Raw genomic sequence first — 21,476 nt, 5'->3', positions numbered from 1 at the left:
ACTTTGCCTTGGAATAAGAACATGTTTTGCTTTCTGTTGAGTCTGTTCCATTTGTAAATTGAGTCCCCCGTTGCTATGGGAAAGCACACCTTGGTTTAAGAACGCTTTGGTTTAAGAAGGGATTTCCGGAATAGATTAAGTTTCGTAAACCAAGGTAAAGGTAAAGAGACCCCTGACCATTAGGTCCAGTCGTGGCCGACTCTGGTGTTGTGGTGCTCATCTCGCTTTATTGGCCGAGGGAGCCAGTGTACAGCTTCCGGGTTATGTGGCCAGCATGACTACGCCACTTCTGGCGAACCAGAGCAGCGCACAGAAACGCCGTTTACCTTCCCGCCAGAGCGGTACCTATTTATCTACTTGCACTTTGACGTGCTTTCGAACTGCTAGGTTGGCAGGAGCTGGGACTGAGCAACGGGAGCTCACCCCATCGTGGGGGTTCAAACCACCGACCTTCTGATTGGCAAGTCCTAGACTCTGTGAGTACCACTGTATATAAGTACCTGAAGGGCCGTCTCTTTCTGAACCTAACTAGACCCTGAGAACAACTTCTGAGGTTCTTCTTCATGTGCCTCCTCCACAAGAGGTCCAGAGGGTAGCAACTTGAGAATGGGCCTTTTCTGCAGGTGACTCCTCATTTGTGGAATGCTCTCCCCAGGGAAATTCGGCTGGCACCTTCATTATACACCTTTAGGTGCCAGGCAAAAATGTTCCTCTTTAACTAGGCCTTTGGCTGATGGACATCTGGTGCTCTTTTAAAATGTGTTGGGGAGGGGGCATTCTTAGGTTGTTCTTGTTTTTGTTTTTATTATGTATATTTTATTATGTATTTTCATATTATGATTTTATCTTTTAAACTGCCCTGAGACCTGTGGGTATTATTATTTTAATAATAATGCAGTCGTACCTTGGTTCTTGAAGGGAATCCATCCCAGAAGTCTGTTGAAAACCAAGGCTAGGTTTCCGATTGGCTGTAGGAGCTTACTGCACTCAATTGAAAGCCAAGGAAGCTGCGTCAGACGTTTGGGTTCCAAAGAATGTTCGCAAACCAGAACACTCACATCCGGGTTTGTGGCGTCCAGGAGCCAAAACGTTCGAGTCACAAGGCGTTCGAGAACCAAGGTACAACTGTAATAATAATAATGCTTTCAGTTGTAGCCAACATTAGTCACACCCAGAAAAGATAATAAGAATGTACGAAGAGCCTGCTGGATCAGGAAATGGCCCCTCTAATCCAGAATCCTGTTTTCACTGTGGTCAGCCAATGTCTGTGGAAACCCTCGAGCAGGATTCGAACACAAGAGCACTCTCCCATCCTATGGTCTCCAGCAACTGGTATTTGAGAGCATTACTGGCTCTAGCTGTGGAGGCAGAAAATAATAATAATAATTATTATTATTATTATTATTATTATTATTATTATTATTATTATTATTTATTTGTACCCCGCCCATCTGGCTGGGTTTCCCCAGCCACTCTGGGCGGCTTCCAAAAAAGATTAAAAATACATTAAAATGTCACACATTAAAAACTTCCCTGAACAGGGCTGCCTTCAGATGTCTTCTAAATGTCAGGTAGTTGTTTATCTCTTTGACATCTGATGGGAGGGCGTTCCACAGGGCAGGCGCCACTACCGAGAAGGCCCTCTGTCTGGTTCCCTGTAGCCTCACTTCTCGCAATGAGGGAACTGCCAGAAGGCCCTTGGCGCTAGACCTCAGCGTCCGGGCAGAACGGTGGGGGTGGAGACTTAATTAATGGGCATGACAATTCAAGTAGAAATTATTTGGACACACTGGCGGAGGAAGAGGTGTGCAGGGGGAGCGCACCGCCCCTGGCAGCGTGATCCCAGTGGGGTGCCATCGCGGCTGCCCCCCCCGCTCACGCTGGGCGCCACACCCCTATGGGCGGCACACCACGCCCCCAGGATGTGCACCACGCCCCTACTGGCAGTGCGCCCCACCCCCGGGACTCACGCCAGCCCCGCCCCCACCTGCTCTCCACCCCCCGGTGCCAGAACATGAAGCTCTGCCACTGTTTGGACACAGACTTTTATTGGCGTAGCGGGATTCTCACTCATATGATCGTGCTGATCTTGCAACCTTCCCCCAAATAACCTGAAAGAGAGTAGGACAACACAAGTTCAAATAACCAGAAATGTTACATTCATTTGCTGCTTGAGCAAGGTTTCTTTTAGATTAGTTTAGTTTTTTTTTCCGCTGGGATAAAGATCTGCTCAAAGGTTGCTTGCATGTTTTGTGGGCCTTGGTGTTCATGATGTTTGTGAACAGAGTTTCTAAATTAGTCCTTGTAAATATAATTAGTAACTTTAATTAGAGAGACCATTCTCCTGAATAAGAATAGGGTGAATGCTATTCTCACACAGTATGCCTGCCCTACTTTTGGCTCATATAATGCTTATCATGAGAGCTCTCCACTTTAAGCACTGTTACACAGTGTTCTATTATTCAGGAAAATCATAGTCCAGCTGGAGGACCCAATTTTCAGCACACAGTTTGCATGGCTCCCCTGCCCCTGTTCACTATTTCTCAAAACACCTTATCTTCCCACCACATCTTTCCCAGCCCCTCATGCGCTGATCGAGCTATTGCAGCGTCACTTCCCTGTGGAAGTCCAAAATGGCAGAGCATATCCATCCCTAATGGTTAGTTGTTGTTTTTCCCAAAAAATTTATTGGTTTTCACAATATTATAAACAAACAAACAAACAAACACACAAGACAAACAAACAAAACAAACATAGATCATAGCCTTATTAAAAATTACAGTTATTAACTTTGTTAAGTGACCTCCTCGCTTCCGCTTGGTTGAATTTCATTGCATGTCCTTTTAACGGTTTTCCAAATCCCAATTTTTATGAAATTTAACTTAAACATTAACATCCTTAAATCTTCACCTTATAGAATTAAACATATTAATTCATCACTTAACATAAATAAAATCCTAAGCCCATTAAGTATCTGCAAGCTATTTCCAGTTAGTTTAACTTAACAAATTTAACTAAATAATCATTAAATTTATTCCATTCTTCCTGATACTGCTCCTCCTTCTGGTCACGGAATCTTCCGGTCAGGTCGGCTAGCTCCGAAAAATCCATCATCTTCATCTGCCATTCTTCCACTGTTGGTAATTCTTGGGTCCTAATGGTTACTTTATGTGATGGAGTACATCAGTGGCCATAAAGCTAGTATTTGAATAGGTAATGACTGCTTCTTCAAAACCTCTTATTTTTTTTAAAAAAGCCTGGACATCTATCTGGTAACATTAGCCAAAGCACAAATATAGGTGGGCCAGGGTGTGAACCCATAAGGCACAGAATGCAATTTAAAAATAAAATTGAATTTATTGAAGGAAATTAAAATGGAAGGAAAAGTTAAGAATAACAGGGAAATTGTAATAATCACAATTCGGTTTTCTATACACTATTTATCAGGTCAGGAGGGTCCTCAGGTAAATGTTCTTCCTTGTGATAAAACCTTGACTATAACCAAAACATGTGGCCTTTGAATCTTGCTCAAAACCAGCTGGAAGTTCTCCCCAGTGAAATGAAGAGAGACGGCCCATTTATTAGTGGTGCTTTTCTATAAGAACTATTGGATTTATTTATTTTTTCGTTCTCTCAAGCTCCTCATGAACAGTTGTAGACTTTTGGAGAATGGAGCATGGAGAATGTCTGGTGAATCCATCAACGAATTTTGGACCAGTGTGAACTAACCAATCAGCTTAATTCAAAATACAGTGAGCAAAAGACTGCTGGAGACTTTTGTTCCCTCCTCAGAAATAGCTGGCAACACACCCACCCACCATTTTGATGCCTGCAAATAAAGTAGAGAATTTGGAGAGACAAATTGCACTTCGCCATACCTTACAATGAGCTTGTCTCAAGCTCATTATATCAGTTGTATGTAGGGGGGCATGCAGAGGAAAGTCTTAATAGGTTAAAACAGGTTAAAAATGGTTAAAATAGGATGCATGAGTTGTATCCAGGCAGGTGCCTAGCATAAATTTTTCAGAGCACAACTAACAACCATTGCCACCACTCCCTGGGTGCTTTCAGATAGTATCAGAAATCTACATCCAGATGAGACAAATCATCTCCTAACACTTCTGTGTTAATTCCATAGTTCCTGTGGTATTTGCACAGCTCTCTCTATTTGGGTCATGGGCCTTTTCATAAGTCTCCATTCATGACAGCATGTTTCCAGGGCAACCAGAGGCAACACAGTCATAAATCCTAAGGTTGACCCATAAACAAACAATGCAGCAACCACAGATAGAATCTGCGGGAAGATGTGCTCAAGAATAGTCAGGTTAACATATTGCCCCAGGCCATTCCTTTTGAGGCAGCTATTTGGTTAATCAGTTGACCGTATTTTTTAATGAGAAGCTCAGAAAGCTCCTCCTAAAATCTGTCCTTTCATGTCAACTTTTTCCTTGCTCTAGGTCCTTCTCCCTATATACTGTATCAAGAAAGGCACCTTTTCTCATCTGACACTGTTCATTTTTTCACACAACGAACTAGGCCGGCTTCAGCGGGATCATTTCCTCTTCCTCACAATCTGGTTGTGCTAGAAAATACAATATCATGACATAATGGCGCCAGGCGAGCCTCTCTGGGGAGGACATTCCACAATCAGGGAGCCACCGCAGAAAAGGCCTGTTCTCTTGTTGCCACCCTCTGAACATCTCAGAGAAAGGTCTCAGATGATAAAAACAGAGTCTGGGTCAGTTTATACTGGGAGGGGGTAGAGTAGTTGCTTTGGGAAAGGATAATCGGGCATCTGCACAACATGACTCTATTCCGGAACTTTAAAATGGTAAGCGTAATGCTGGTGGTCAACAAAAGGCAAATCTTTTAAAATGTAGTATAAACACCGACAACTGGGAAACACTGGCCTGCGAGTGCTCCAATTGGAGAACAGCCTTTACCAAAGGTGTCGTGGGTTTTGAAGACGCTTGAACTCAGGACGAAAGGAAAAAACGCACTCAGAGGAAGGCACGCTTGGCAAACCCACATCGTGATCAACTCCCACCCGGAAACCTATGTCCCCACTGTGGAAGGACGTGTGGATCCAGAATTGGCCTCCACAGTCACTTACAGACTCACTTTTAAAACTGTGTTTATGGAAGACAATCTTACTCGGCTACGAGTGATCGCCAAAGAAGAAGAACTGGGAGAGGCGATCCTTAAGGTATTGAGGTCCAGAGCCATGTAAGGCTTTACAGATCAACACCAGAACTTTGAATTGGGCCCGGAAACTAATCAGCAGCCAGTGCAGATGTGCCAGGGTTGGTGTTACGTGCTCAAACTGCCTTGTTCTGGTGAGCAGTCTGGCCATTGCCTTTTGCACCAGCTGAAGTTTCCGAACCATCTTCAGAGGCAGCCCCATGTATAACACAAGGCAGCAATCCAACCTAGAGGTTACCAGAGCGTAGGCTACAGAAGTCAGGCTATCCCTGCCCAGATGTGGCACAGCTGGGTCACCAGCTGAAGCTGATAGAAGGCATTCTGTGCCACCAAGGCCACCTGGGCTTCAAGTGACAGAAGGGGATCCAGGAGCGCCCCCAAGCTATGTACTTGCTCCTTTACCATCCTTCATGGCCCATTTGAAAATTAGTGTGAGGGTCAAGTCTGCATCTGTATTGGAATTGCTTGTAAGATGTTTTTATTATTTCTTCACTTATTGTTTGCCACACTGGATTCCTTTGGGAGAAAGGGAGGTATAGAAATACAGTGGTACCTCGGGTTACATACGCTTCAGGCTACATATGCTTTGGGTTACAGACTCCGCTAACCCAGAAATAGTGCTTCAGGTTAAGAACTTTGCTTCAGCATGAGAACAGAAATCATGCTCCGGCGGCGCGGCAGGAGCAGGAGGCCCCATTAGCTAAAGTGGTGCTTCAGGTTAAGAACAGTTTCAGGTTAAGAACGGACCTCTGGAATGAATTAAGTACTTAACCCGAGGTACCACTGTATAAGGGTGGTATAGAAATATAAGAAATAAATAAAGTAGAAGAAATGTAGAATTGTGCCCCGAATATTCTGCCCAACTGAATTCTCACCTGTCGAATGGAGTTACGTTAGAAACATGCACATAAACAATCATGAACTTAAGAAGGGACAAATTAGGCAAATATACCCAATGCTTCGTTTTGTGTGGCCAATCAGGTGAAGTTAGTAGTAGTTCGTGGAAAACAAATGTCTCCATCGCTTTCACACTGTGTGGGAGAGGAAAATGAGAGTGAGATTGTATGCTGACTACTGAGTCATTGCTTTGGTTTGAAAATTATTTTTGAGCTAATAATGTTTGATCAGTAGGTGTTGAGTAATGGTTTGACTTTGCAAACGCTTGGAGTAAAGCAATATGCATGTAAGATTAATGGTAATTTACCAAGTGGAAAAGAAAACAGAAGTACAATGATTCTGTAATTATCTCAGGCTATAACCCGAAAAGCATTTACTTGAAAGTTAGTCCCTTTGAGGTCCGTGGCCCATATTTCAGAATACAGGCAGCAAGTTTACACCATTTACGCACGTTTGATATGTGCACGACCATGTATACACACGCATTCCACCGAACCCAGGAAACCAATGACCAGAAAACACCATAAAGATGTCACCGAAAAGTCAGAAGTAGGGGTGCTTGCAGGCTTTTTCACTGGGTTTCAATTATATGTGATTTCACAGAGACACGCGCTGCCTCAAAACAGGGGGCTGCCTGTATGCATTTATAGGATTGTGGTGTAAAAGTATAATGATGTGCCTTTGGAATGATCTTAGAATCGTTTTATTGGATGTAAAAACTGTAAATGGAAAATGACCTTTGCAGAAGTGCTGTCAAACATTTCGTCGCAAACATACAGTCTGTAATAAGCCTTGTGATAATGCAAGATTTCTGGAGTGTATTATTGTTTGCAGGCGTTTCTGTTGCACTTAAGGGTATTCAAAGTGCCTTGCCATTTTTGCCCAACAGCTCTGTGAAGCAGGACAAATGGTATGAGAATAACTCCCACCAAGTAATTATCACAATAGATATTGGCCTTTTCTTGGCATACACTAAGAACTTACAAAGAAACCAGCTTGATCAGACAAAAAACCCATCTAGTCCAGCATTTTGTTCTTCTGGTGACTAATCAGATGCCCATAAGCAGAATTGAGGGTAACAACACTCTTCTGTACAGTGGTACCTCAGGTTACATATGCTTCAGGTTACATACGCTTCAGGTTACAGACCCCGCTAACCCAGAAATAGTACCTCGGGTTAAGAACTTTGCTTTAGGATGAGAACAGAAATTGTGCTCCGGCAGCAGGAGGCCCCATTAGCTAAAGTTGTGCTTCAGGTTAAGAACAGTTTCAGGTTAAGTACGGACCTCCAGAACAAATTAAGTACTTAACCCGAGGTACCACTGTATCTGCAATCTACTAGAAGAAAGCCCAACTGAGTTCAGTAAGGCTGGCTGAAGGCTGGTAATCTCTTTTGGGGGGAGGGTTTATAACTTTTTTTATAAAAAGAGAGGTCTTGTTTCCCTGTCTTATAGAACTTGTACCCATCAAAAGGCATTTATTCAAGCTCCTTTTTCTCTGATCAGCATCCCATAGAGATGATACGCTCTTTGATTATTCCCTTTTCACTAAATGCAAATCAAGATCTTCCATTAAAATCCACTCTGCACAGAGTGTGTGTTCTAAAGTGTTCCATTTAGTTCCAGATCACTGTGCCCTTTGGGTTATAAACATTCTGTAAAATGTATTTCAAACCTTACATGGGTACAGACAGAGTGCTGTCTGCGTAGCACCGCTAGTGGCATTGTAAGAAATATTCACGATAGCACATAATCATTGCTATAACTGTCGCTTTTCATTAAGGTCTTTACTTGTGCAAAAAGGAAGGTTTATTTCTGACGTATTTTATGGGAAAGGGAAGCAATAGTGTATAAAAACAGCAGCTCTGGCTGTGTTTGGCAAAAAGTATTCAGTATTTGAAAAGGCAGCACTATAGTGTTGTTCTAAAAAGTTTCATTTAAAAACACATGATGTAAACTGATGAAACCACTAGCAGCAGATGTGCTCCTCTATTCCTTTCACATACTGAAAATGTAACATGCATTTACCATATATTTTGAATCATCCCTGCACAACTCAGCAAGTGGCACGCAGTTCCACTGGCTGTGAATGGGAGCAACCAGCACCTTGATAAACCTTGCTTGCCTAGGACTGGAGGACTGCCATGCACCTGACAGCCTACGATCCAAGGCTTGTGGACTTTATTCAGCTTGCTAGATCACTAGTCAAGCTTGATGGATACCTGTCAACTGTCCAAATCTGACCAGGACATCCTGGAATTACAGAAGCCATGAGTTGCCTTGCCCTCGCATGAAATCTTGGGTTTACAATTTTGGGAGAGGGGAGACTGCGGCACTGGAGAGAGGGTACGCTGGTGAGGCCCCCTAGTTTTAGCTGCCGTAGGCTTCAGCCTACTTAGCCTATACAGTGGTACCTCGGGTTAAGTACTTAATTTGTTCCAGAGGTCCGTTCTTAATCTGAAACTGTTCTTAACCTGAAGCACCACTTTAGCTAATGGGGCCTCCTGCTGCCGCCATGCCACTGGAGCACGATTCCTGTTCTCATCCTGAAGCAAAGTTCTTAACCCGAGGTAATATTTCTGGGTTAGCGGAATATGTAACCTGAAGCGTATGTAACCCGAGGTACCACTGTACATAAATCCAGCACTGCCCCCACCTCCATCCAGACGAGCAAGGAGCATTATCAGAGCTCAAGGACGTATTCTAGCCCAATGGTTGCATTTAATTTGATTTTGAATTGATTTTAGAATGAATTGATTTTCGAATGCTGTGTTACGTTTATGGTTGCTAGCCGCTCTGAGCCTGGCTTCGGCTGGGGAGGGCGGGATATAAATAAAAATTATTATTATTATTATTATTATTATTATTATTATTATTATTCCAGCCAGGTGAAAACAGTGGCATAATACGACTTGTCGAGGCAGTAGCTCAGTTGGTACAGCATGAGATTCTCAATCTCAGGGTTGTGGGTTCGAGTTCCAGTTTAGGCAACAGATTCCTGCATTGCAGGGGATTGGAATAGATCGTCCTTATAGTGCCTTCCAACTCTTCAGTTCTATGATTCTACTTTAAAGGTATAGTTCAGGTGGGGTGCTGATTTTGCATGCTTCCTCTCTTCACTTTCCTTCAATTCTTCTGTGTCAATTTCTAGATTGAAGCCCCTTGGGGGTAGGGACCTTTCATCTTTAACTCTGTAAAGCATCATAGTAAGGTAAAGGTAAAGGGACCCCTGACCATTAGGTCCAGTCATGGCCGACTCTGGGGTTGCGGCGCTCATCTCGCTTTATTGGTCGAGGGAGCTGACGTACAGCTTCTGGGTCATGTGGCCAGCATGACTAAGCCGTTTCTGGCAAACCAGAGCAGCACACGGAAACGCTTCCCGCCGGAGCGGTTCCTATTTATCTACTTGCACTTTGACATGCTTTCAAACTGCTAGGTTGGCAGGAGCAGGGACCAAGCAACGGGAGCTCACCCCGTCACAGGGATTTGAACCGCCGACCTTCTGATCGGCAAGTCCTAGGCTCTGTGGTTTAACCCACAGCACCACCCGCGTCCCTTTGTAAAGCATCGTACACGATTGCAATTCTTTTTTTAAAAAGAACCTCAACTTTTTAGCACCAGCTACATGCTACACACTATGCAGATTACAGTAATTGCCTTTATGTCACAGGTAGGAAGCCGTGTTGGTCTGCCGTAGTCATAACAAAATAAAAAAAATTCCTTCCAGTAGCACCTTAGAGACCAACTAATTTTGTTATTGGTATGAGCTTTCGTTTGCATGCACAATGTTTGCTCAGAAGGTAGTCTCACTGAAATCAGTGAGATTTCCTCCCAGGTAACGGGTGGTAGGGACTTCAGAAATTTGCTTAAGCTGCAACTCTCTATTCATATACCTGGGAGGAAGTCCCACTGAGCTTAATGAGGTTTCCCTGATGCTGGGAAAGATGGAGGGCACAAGGAGAAGGGGACGACAGAGGACGTGATGGCTGGACAGCGTTCTTGAAGCTACCAGCATGAGTTTGACCAAACTGTGGGAGGCAGTGGAAGACAGGAGTGCCTGGCGTGCTCTGGTCCATGGGGTCACGAAGAGTCGGACATGACTAAACGACTAAACAACAGCGGGTGGTAGGGACTTCAGAAATTTGCTTAAGCTGCAACTCTCTATTCATATACCTGGGAATATGTCCCACTGAGCTTAATGAGGTTTACGTTTGAATAGATGCATATAGGGTTGCTCTGTTAATTGCTGTAATGTCAAAATGCACAGGTTATTAAGATTTCCGTGCGCCCCCATAGATTTCTCAGCAAGCCGCCCACTGTTTCTCTGCTCCTCTGTGCAGATTTAGGTTGTTGTTGTTGCTGCTGTTGCTGCTGTTGTGAATTGGAGCAGAAGGGAACCCTGCATAGGTGTCCATCGTAAGCCTTTGAAATGTTCCACAGATATATCTCTGCAGCAGCTGTTGCGGTCTTTGTAATGTTATTAGCCTATGACTCAGAGGGATTTTTGTATTAGTGGATTCTGGCACGTAGCACAGCCCCAATAATTTCCAAGACCGGGGAAATCACTCCCGCTAAAGAAATGAGGAGGTATAGTGTGTAGATGAATCGACCAGACAGAAAATAGTCTGCACAAGCCATTTTAGAAGATTGGTGTCATTTTCAAGCCTGTGGAGGCACACACCGCAGAAGAATGAGTAAGTTTTCATCTGTCTAGGCACACCAGACTTGGCTGCAGTTGAAAACACCGCATATGCAACCAGTCTGAGATTTTTAGGAGGGCGATTTTTGTCTCTAAAGCTTATTTGTGTAATTGTGTCAAAGCAGGGGATGTTTCTCACATAACCTAGTTTGTAAAATTACGGCTGCAATCCTGTACCCACTTACCTGGGAGTAAACACCACTGAAAACAACAGGACTTACTTTTGAGTAGACAGCATGCATAGGGACAAGGGGTAGACAGCAACAAATTTGTGTGTTCCTCTTCCTGATATGCTTCAAATAGATCTCTAAAACGTCTTCATGTTCAAGTTTTTAATTATGTCTTTATGGATTACTATTATTATGTACTTTGTACCTTGGAAGCTGCCTTGATGTATTTTATGAATGTGTAATAAATAAACGTCAGCATTTTCCAAGTGTTAACTAAGCTTCTGATTGTCAGGGAGGTTTGGAGACTTTTAAAACCGTAACATTTTTTAGGATTAATCACAAACATTCCAGTGAGACAGCCACTTCCCGGATAACACAGAGTCTACCGCCTCTGTAGTACATGTTTTGCATATACAGTGGTACCTCAGGTTAAGTACTTAATTCATTCCGGAGGTCCGTACTTAACCTGAAACTGTTCTTAACCTGAAGCACCACTTTAGCTAATGGGACCTCCTGCTGCCGCCGCGCCGCCAGAGCACAATTTCTGTTCTCATCCTGAAGCAAAGTTCTTAACCCGAGGTAATATTTCTGGGTTAGCGGAGTCTGTAACCTGAAGCGTATGTAACCTGAGGTACCACTCAACTGTAATATGTAGCTATACAAGTAGCCCAGGACAACAAAGTCCAATTGCATACCCTCTACAGTACTCTATTTCTCCCTCGCTAAAACGTTAGATTTACGTTACATTTCAAATCGTATTATGACTACTCGGTTAGACAGGTGATACCAATAACTTATAGGCCCCATAGATCACTTTGGAGGGTCCTTACGCAATGCGTTTGACGGAACGTTTCTTTTCAAACATATTTTTTCATAACTGGCAAAGCTATATATGTCACACCGGAAGAAAAGTGCTTTCATCTTTTATGTATGTACAATATAAATTTGGTCTGCCCTGCATGAAGCATATTTAAAAGATGATTTCAAACACGTTGAGCTCAAGTTAGAACTTATGCAATAATTCACGGATGTTCAGCCTGATCCTAGCCATATTAACCCTGATCATTCTCATTTGGACTTATTTCCAGGTAAGTTTATCTTGGATTTCATCCAAGGCCTGGTTGTATCATTAGGCAGTAGATACTAGAAGGCAAAGAGCAATGATGCTGAGGGCACAGAGTTGTGTGAACTCCAAGACTTACACTGTGTCCCCATCACCACCACTGAAGGAATATTCAGTCCTGAGGCCAGCCTGCTTCTGTAAGTGAAATAGGAGGTGTGTCTCCTTTCCTTTCACCTTGGGCAACAAAATGGCATGTCCAGGCTCTGAATTTGCATCCTGAAAACTTTTTAAAGCCTAGGTACCACGATGTGCTGGTATGCATATATGGACATGAATTATAGTGACAGCCCACATACTCATATTTTCAAGATCACAAATGTTTCTGTTTCCTTTTTTTAAAAAAAGTAATCTTTATTGGTTGTTAATAATAATAATAATAATAATAATAATAATAATAATAATAATAATAATAATAATACTTTATTATTTCTACCCCGTCCATCTGGCTGGGTTTCCCCAGCCACTCTGGGCAGCTTTCAACAGAACATTAAAAGCAGAATAAAACTTCAAACATTAAAAACTTCCCTAAACAGGGCTTGCCTTCAGATGTCTTCTAACAGTCGGATAGTTGTTTATTTCCTTGACATCTGGTGGGAGGGTGTTCCACAGGGCAGGCGCCACTACCGAGAAGGACCTCTGCCTGGTTCCCTGTAACCTCACATCTCACAGTGAGGGAACCGCCAGCACTGGACGTCAATGTGCAGGCTGAATGATGGCGGTGGAGACACTCCTTCAGGTATACTGGACCGAGGCAGTTTAGGGCTTTAAAGGTCAGCACCAAAACTTTGAATCAACACATAAAACGAAACAAAAGAAGCACGATACATCTCTTACAAACAAAAAAACAATAGAACAATACATCACAAATTCACAAACATGTTCCAACCATCAACTTGCAATGCTCCAAATGTTGCTGTTTTCATCCAGTTCTGAGACACTCGTTTTTAAGATCTGGCATACTTTAAATGTGTTTCCTCATGCCATCGACATTCTCGGCAAAGGCGATGAGAAGGCATGGTTATCTTGAAACACACTGCACAAGAGCAGAACGGTATGCAGAAGCCTGATCAGGGATAAGAATCTGTCCCTAGATCACTGAAATCTTTGTTATCTCTCTTTGCTCATTTGTACTTTGGCAGATTCCTATTACAACGACACATTATTCTCCTCTCCCAGTAGAACGCTCTCCATAATTCCAGCTGCAACTGGAGAGAAGAGACATTATATAACAGAGAACTCATTCATGAATGGTTTGTCAGTGGAATCCTGTTGTCTTAATGCAAAACAATTCGACAGTAAGCTGTCACTTGAAGAAGTGTCGAAAAGGTAGAGCTTTGTGCCAATGGCCGCTTGAAATTCTCCACCCTATTTGTGGACAGAGGAATTGGGGGACCACTTCAGCAAATCTCTCCATGGGAAGGAAGGATGTGGCTTGGCATTAACAATAACAATAGCACAGGTTTTTTTGTTGTAGTTGCCACAGAAAAGCTACTGTGTGGCAGCCTGGCAACCATTCACATCCTCCACAATGCCACAGAACTAATTTTGTTCCAGGGTATTGGTGGAGAATTGTCAGAGAAAGTTCAGCAGTTGTCTTCCTTTTCTAGGAGAGAAAAAAAGGGGGGGTCATAATTTTTCTCATAAAAACATGTCTTCTGAGAAATGTTGACCTTGAAAGAAAAGACAAGACTGGGAAAGACCTATTGCTGTAAATAAAAGTATTTCACAGTGCATGTTAATTGAGGTAGTGCAGGGGACAGGACGCTAAGAGATCAATAGAGGCTATGATGCTGACCTCTGCAGGAGGTATTTAATTCAATTTTCAAAAAGTCACCTAAGCAAAAACAAAACCATTGTAGATATAGGATAATGACACTTGACTCTGCAGATAGATTTGACAAATGGCATCAGCCTAACGCTGGGCGGCGTCCGTATTATCTGAATAAAGAGCAGCCATGATGTTTCCAGAAGACAAAGATTACTTGCAAAGACACAGAGGCTCTGTCTTCTCCCTTTCCAAAAGAAGAAATCCATTATTGCTGAAGCATGACTGGTGGAACTGCTATCTGTCTAGGGTGAAAACAAGTCAGAGGGAAAACAGCCAATGAATTGCTTCTGAAAGAGCGTAGTCACTTTTCTGCTCAAAGAATAGCAGCAGCAGCTGCTGCCATGAGTCTGGCATTCTGTTCACTAGGACAATGCATTTTATCTCTTTAGCTTTTTGCAAAAGATTTGTGACAAACTCTAGCGCCCAGGGGCGCCAACTTGAATAAAATATGGGGGGGGTAGGTAAGCCCCGCCCCGCATAATCATCACATGTTGAGGTGCACACACATCATTTGAATGACAATGCCCAACTTTGGGGGGACCTACCCCCTCAAATATTTTATGGGGTGGGGGTGAAGACCCCTCAGCCCCTAGGAGTTGGCTCCTATGCTAGAGCCCTGAATAGAAACATAGACTAGAAACCTGCAGCTAATGACATGGCTATTTGGTTTAAGCCAGCCTTCAGCAATCTGGTATCTACAACTCTCCCAGTCACTACAGCCAGTTGTGACTGATGCAGTTGAACTAGGTAGAGGGCCTTCTCGGCTATTATTATTATTATTATTATTATTATTATTATTATTATTATTTATACCCCGCCCATCTGGCTGGGTTTCCCTAGTCACTCTGGGTGCCTCCCAACAGAATATTAAAAACATGATAAAACATCAAATATTAAAAGCTTCCCTAAACAGGACTGCCTTCAGATGTCTTCTAAAGGTCAGGTACAGTCATACCTCGGGTTAAATATGCTTCAGGTTGTGTTCCATGGCGACCCGGAAGTAACAGAACAGGTTACTTCCGGGTTTCGCCGCTCGCGCATGCGCAGATGCTCAAAATGACCACGCACATGCACAGAAGCGGCAAATCGCGACTCGCACACGCACAGACGTGGGGTGCGTTCTGCTCAGGGTGCGAACAGGCCTCCAGAATGGATCCCGTTCACATCCAGAGGTACCACTGTAGTTGATTATTTCCTTGACATCTGGTGGGAGGGTGTTCCACAGTGCAGGTGCCACTACTGAGAAGGCCCTCTGCCTGGTTCCCTATAACCTCACTTCTCGCAGTGAGGGAACGGCCAGAAGGCCCTCGGCGCTGGACCTCAGTGTCTGGGCTGAACGATGGAAGTGGAGATGCTCCTTCAGGTATACTGACCCAAGGCCGTTTAGGGCTTTAAAGGTCAGCACCAACACTTTGAACTGTGCTTGGAAACGTACTAGGAGCCAATGTAGGTCTTTCAGGACTGGTGTTATGTGGTCTCAGCTGCCACTCCCCGTCACCAGTCTGGCTGCCGCATTCTGGATTAGTTGTACTGGCGCCCTCCCTTCCATCAGATGTTTCAGAACTCATCAGGATGTAGTTCTGGCACCTCTCAGGTGGGTGCTATTGCCATTATAAAAGAACAAGGGAGGCGATCGTGGTGAGCTCGGCCACCTCTTTCTCTCAAAAAATAGCACTGGCTACTGGCCAATATGAACCAGGCCTAAGAAAGAAATGCTAGAAAGAACATGTGTTGTAAATGAAGTAAGGGAGAAGAGAACTCTACAAAACGCATTCGTCACTAGGTATCATTGGAAATCATGAGGTGATGATGTGGCTAATGTAGTAATTGTGTGACTGGCTAGGCAGACAGTGTCTTTCACTACGATACAGATATATGAACTAAAGTGGAAAGGGAGTCGGGTATACATTTTGTCCCATGTTCCAACACCACGGAATGGGACGCTAGAACCTATAACCTTTCTAAATAGATAAAAGACTGAGGACTCAGCTACATTGGCAAAGAAAAAACGCTTTACGTGCGTTGATTATGCATTCTAACACTGCGACACCAGATGGCGCTGTGGAGTTCCGTTTTTCGCTTACCCGATTTCTCATGCAAAGTTTTGCAACGCGTTTAACTGAAATGCTTCCTTGATGTGTCTAGATCTAGCCTGGGTTTTGCACTACCCCAAACTGGTCATCATATTTGCACGTGCCATTTTGTCAGAGCACCAGATGGGAGAAACTGATTGTGTTCATATCTCTCCCTCTTCCTTAAAAGCAAGAACTATCAAATGCTGGAAAGTGCCATGTTAGTGTATCAGTGATGAGCACGCATCTACTAATCAGTCATGCCATCAAACAATACTAGGTTTTGTTTTACCAGGCTACTGTAGATGCCTACTAGGCTTATGCATCTACTCAGTTAGATCTATTAGAGTTGTCAGATGTCACAGAAAGGAAAGCAGAAAGGCCGTGACTTATCTTTGAAGATATAGCAGTTCTTTCACCTCTGAAAGTAAGTTGGTGGAATGATGTAGCAGCTTGTATAACACTGATTTATTTATATTCCTCCCGTCTTTGAACGTGAGTCATCAGAAAGCAGTTAATCACAAGCTAGGGGTTCTCATCTTATCTCCAAGAAAGTGGCATAACATACTTACTGCAGCACACAAAAGCCACATAAACTTGCAAAAACAGTCTGAGGTTGAAATCAATTTAGTTTATTCTGTTTAATTAGTTTGACATCTCTGCTTCACACTTCCCCTTAAGCAAGAAACTATGACAACAGATTAAAGCCAAGGTCCCATTTTCCCACAGATCATAATTTGCATAATATATCGTTTTTACATCGAGAGAAGACTTTGGTCCTGGTGTAAACAAGCAAACTAAAGAAAGTTGCTTAAATGTGAATTTCATACAATTATTTATGCTTAAACATGTAATATATATATATATGAACACAAATTACAAGGTCTCATGGTACTCTAGAATGCATGGTTGTTTTTTTAAAAAAAATTCAATATACTCCCAAATTAGATTTCCTGTTTTGCCATTAAACATGGAAATAAAATTTTATTTTGGCATATACATGATTCATGGTATTCCTCTGATTAAATTATTGGAAGAAACCAAGATGCTGATCAAAAGCACATGCTTACTAGATGACGCATACGAGCAAATTAACCCTTTGCATTCTTGTAGCAATAATAAATCATTGTATTGTTCAAACCACCTTATCCGCAGGAAAAGGATTTACCTTAGCTCAAGTGGGAAATTTGCCAGTTCAGTGGTTCCTCTAAACAGCTGCCACTGGCAGGGTTTTAAATTTAGACATGACAAATGCTCTCCTCTGAGTGTGGCCCAGCTGCTGCTCAGAGACACAGTCTGAGAATGCACCAGGTAGTCTTTGGATTATGGAATCAGAGCGTTAGATTGAACCAGAAGGCTGTTTAGCCTGATCCCCGTCACAAAGCACGTCCATCACCGCCACTGCTCTCCACAGATCGGACAGGTAACATTTTACAATCATTGTTCTCCTCACCTCGCTTCTAATAAGCAAAGTATGACCTGTAGATCTTAATCATGCTGAGATCTATGAGCCTCTCTTGAATATTAAAGTAGAAGTGAAGAAGAAGCAATAATTGCTTGCATTTCTTTGAGAAATCTGAACCAGCTCAAAATGTACCGTATAACTACATGGGTGCTAAGCATGGGTGCTAAAAGGGTGAGCCACACTTTGGACATCAAAAAAGTCTTTACAACATTTTTGTTTAGGCAAGCCTCTCCAGACATGTAGAATGTTGACATGGATCTTAAGCAGATTTTAATTGTTTTTTGAATATTTTAACTACAGTTTTTCTTAACTTTTCTTTACTGATATTACAACCAAGCAAGCTGCAATTTTGTGAAGTAAATAAATAAATAGATCGCAGTCATCCTAGTTGCCAGGAAATCGATGAGTGTTGATATTCATGTGTGATGAATATTGTCAAGAGATACACCAGTGAATGTTGACAGTCACCTACATGCAACATTCATGTGCACATATATCTGAAAAATGGACAAATACATCTTTTTCACAAAATTAATTTGGGAGTGTTGGGACTCACATGTGAATGTCAACATTTCCCAAATTTTGAATATCTGCAGCAGATATACAGTGGTACCTCGGGTTTCATACGCTTCAGGTTCCATACGCTTCAGGTTACAGACTCCGCTAACCCAGAAATAGTACCTCGGGTGAAGAACTTTGCTTCAGCATGAGAACAGAAATCGTGCTCTGGTGGCTTAGCAGCAGCAGGAGGCCCCATTAGCTAAAGTGGTGCTTCAGCTTAAGAACAGTTTCAGGTTAAGAACAGACCTCCGGAACGAATTAAGTACTTAACCCGAGGTACCACTGTAGTATCACTCATTCTCATAGTGATCTTCGGGGGTGAGCGCCGGCAGAAATGGAGTCCAGATGGAGCAGCTGATAATATTAAAAAATAACGATGTGAGAATACATAATGTAGGGGAAACAACAGCAGCCCCGTGAGCTTTGAGCATGTCTAGGAGCCACAGAATGTTGAGTTTTGTTTGATTTTTTAAAAAGGAAAAAGAAAACAAGGGGAAGAAATGGGGTGCCCTGCTTGAGTTCCTTCTAGATTATAGCATCCTCTAAGAACGATCTGGCAGGAACTCTTAAATAGGAGCATTACAGCTGGGAGGTGAAGATACTTGGCAACATTTTGTTACCGGCCCCACTTCTCCCCTTACATGAGAAACAAATATATGTCACATTGATTTAGTCTCCTTACCTCCCAGGTACCTTTTTCCTATTTCCTGCTAGGGACTGTAACAAATAATCACACGCAATGCTAACATCTGTGGAGCGGCTAGACACAGAAGCACAGCCGAGCTGAGAATACTGCAGCCTAATGATGCAGAGAATAACCTATTATTTTCCGGCAGCAGGCTGCTACTAGCAGGTTTTCTGGCGCAAGGCCTGGGTGGAATTCACTTACCTTTCTAAACCTCAAACCTACATTTCGCATCGTGTAGCACACAACTTCTCCTTTCGTGATAACTGGGGATTATTTTTGAAACAAACCCAAGGTCTGCAAAACCACCCCAGTCTCAGTGCGTAATCTTTCACCTGGCACAGCATGTCACGTCAGTTTGCATAACTGTTTCCCTTCACCGCAGAACATGCAAAGATATAGCTCTCATATCTAGTACTGCCACTGAGATTCTGTCATATGGTGTGCTTAGCATATTCTGCTAAGAAAAGCATTTCCTTTCATTTAGAGAAAATGCAAGACATTCAAGTTTGGTTTGTGAAGGTCACAATGTTAGCCTTTGTCAGGCATATCTGAGTGTGATGACCTTCTCAGAACAATAGCGGTTATATTTGTTTCTATTTATTCCACTTCAGTTTGGCAGGCAATAGTTTGTGTTTTAATGGTATAACCGCCGAACACTGTAGAATCAAGAAGCCCTGCAGAATGAAAATTCTGTAACAGCACTTCTTTTAAAAACCTTACCAGAGCCCTCCATGCTTAAATTAGAAATGTTTTATTTTACGCCTCTGACATTGTGAATCGGCTTTTCTTTGCCTGTTAACCATTGTGCAAATTGTCAGAGCTAGTGTCAAAATAAGTCAGAAAGCAAAATGCTGCTGATGTTTCTCCCGCGGAGGAAGCTATAGCTTGATCTTCCTTCTTTTTCTTATCTTGTAGGGGAAGAGGGCTTGATTTCACACTGGTGTAGATTTGTCAATGTGTGGCAATCTGGATGTTATCTAACAGCTCTGTGGTTGAAAAGTCTGGATGAAACAAAGTGCTGAAGAAAGACTTATTTCCATAAACGTAATGCTCAGAGTAATTATTTAAAAGCCTTCTCTTAGCCCAGCTCTCACAATGACTAGTGGTCAACGCTATGGATATGTGTTGGGGGAGATTTAAATGGTTGTGTCTTTTTTTAAAGAAACTCAATTTAACATTGTGTTAAAGAATCGAAATTACAAATCAACTCGCAAACCAGGTTGACTTAATAATGGTCATAAAAGTAATTTAAATTTTGCTCATTTGTTTCGTTGGGGGTTTCTGAACCCATTTCAATAGGTTTACTCTGAGTAAAACTTGGGTGAATATCATCCAATGGGTCTACTCTGAGTAAAACTCAGTTGAATGCTGCCCATTAAGTTCCATGAATGATACATGGCAAGAAATACAGTTAAATTTTTGAGGGAGAGAGGATAATTGACCAAATAGGTTTTTAAAACAAATATTAAAAGCAAACTCAGGTGTTGTATGCAGCTACAAGAAAACAGATGTCAGTGGTCCAATCAGCAAGAAATAATGTGTAGAAGATCAATAAAGTACAGTGGTGCCCCGCAAGACGAATGCCTCGCAAGACGGAAAACTCGCTAGACGAAAGGGTTTTCCGTTTTTTGAGCTGCTTCGCAAGACGAATTTCCCTATGGGCTTGCTTCGCAAGACGAAAACGTCTTGCAAGTTTGTTTCCTTTTTCTTAACACCGTTAATACAGTTGCGACTTGACTTCGAGGAGCAACTCATAGAACGCAGTGTACATAGTAGCCTTTTTTGAGGTTTTTAAAGACTTTGGTGATTTTTGAAGCTTTTCCAAAACTTCTTTTGCAGCCATTTGGTAAGTTAAGCTTTTAAAACTTTTTTTGGGGGGGAGTTGGATTTTGGGTTGGGGTGTTTGGAATTCAAGGACTTGGTGTTGGGGAGGGGTTTGCAAGAGTCTGGAAGCTTGTTTTTTCCCCCTGCATTTTTATGATTTTCTGTGACCATTGGGCCACTCTGCTGTTTTTTTAAAAAAAAATCTGGATTTGAATTTCTGTGTGCTGGGTGGCTGGGGGAACAGTTGGGGAGGGGTTTGCAAGAATCTGGAAGCTTGTTTCCCCCCCCCCCCCTGCATTTTTATGATTTTCTGTGACCATTGGGCCACTCTGCTGTTTTTTTAAAAAAATTCTGGGTTTGAATTTTGAAATGCTCTTTACAGTATGTGTGACTTTAAAGAGCACTTACCGTATTTTTTGCTCTATAAGACTCACTTTTTCCCTCCTAAAAAGTAAGGGGAAATGTGTGTGCGTCTTATGGAGCGAATGCAGGCTGCGCAGCTATCCCAGAAGCCAGAACAGCAAGAGGGATTGCTGATTTCACTGCGCAGCGATCCCTCTTGCTGTTCTGGCTTCTGAGATTCAGAATTTTTTTCCCCTTGTTTTCCTGCTCCAAAAACTAGGTGCGTCTTGTGGTCTGGTGCGTCTTATAGAGCGAAAAATACGGTAATAAACTCTTGTTGTACGAAATTTGGCTTTGTTTGGACTTTTTTTGACCATAGGAACGCATTAATTGATTTTCAATGCATTCCTATGGGATTTCGTGCTTCGCGAGACAAAAAATTCGCTAGACGAAAAAATTCGCGGAACGAATTAATTTCGTCTTGCGAGGCACCACTGTATTTATATTATCACCCATTGCCCCCCTCAACTTACGAACTTTGTTAAACAAATTTGATCCATCACTACAGACTTATACATTTATAAGAGGCAGGATAAGTAGTGGGTA

Source organism: Podarcis raffonei, chromosome 9 (genome assembly GCF_027172205.1).
Source record: "Podarcis raffonei isolate rPodRaf1 chromosome 9, rPodRaf1.pri, whole genome shotgun sequence".
Classification (NCBI taxonomy): domain Eukaryota; kingdom Metazoa; phylum Chordata; class Lepidosauria; order Squamata; family Lacertidae; genus Podarcis; species Podarcis raffonei.
The sequence above is the reverse complement of the archived record's forward strand: the minus strand, read 5'-3'. Positions refer to the sequence as shown.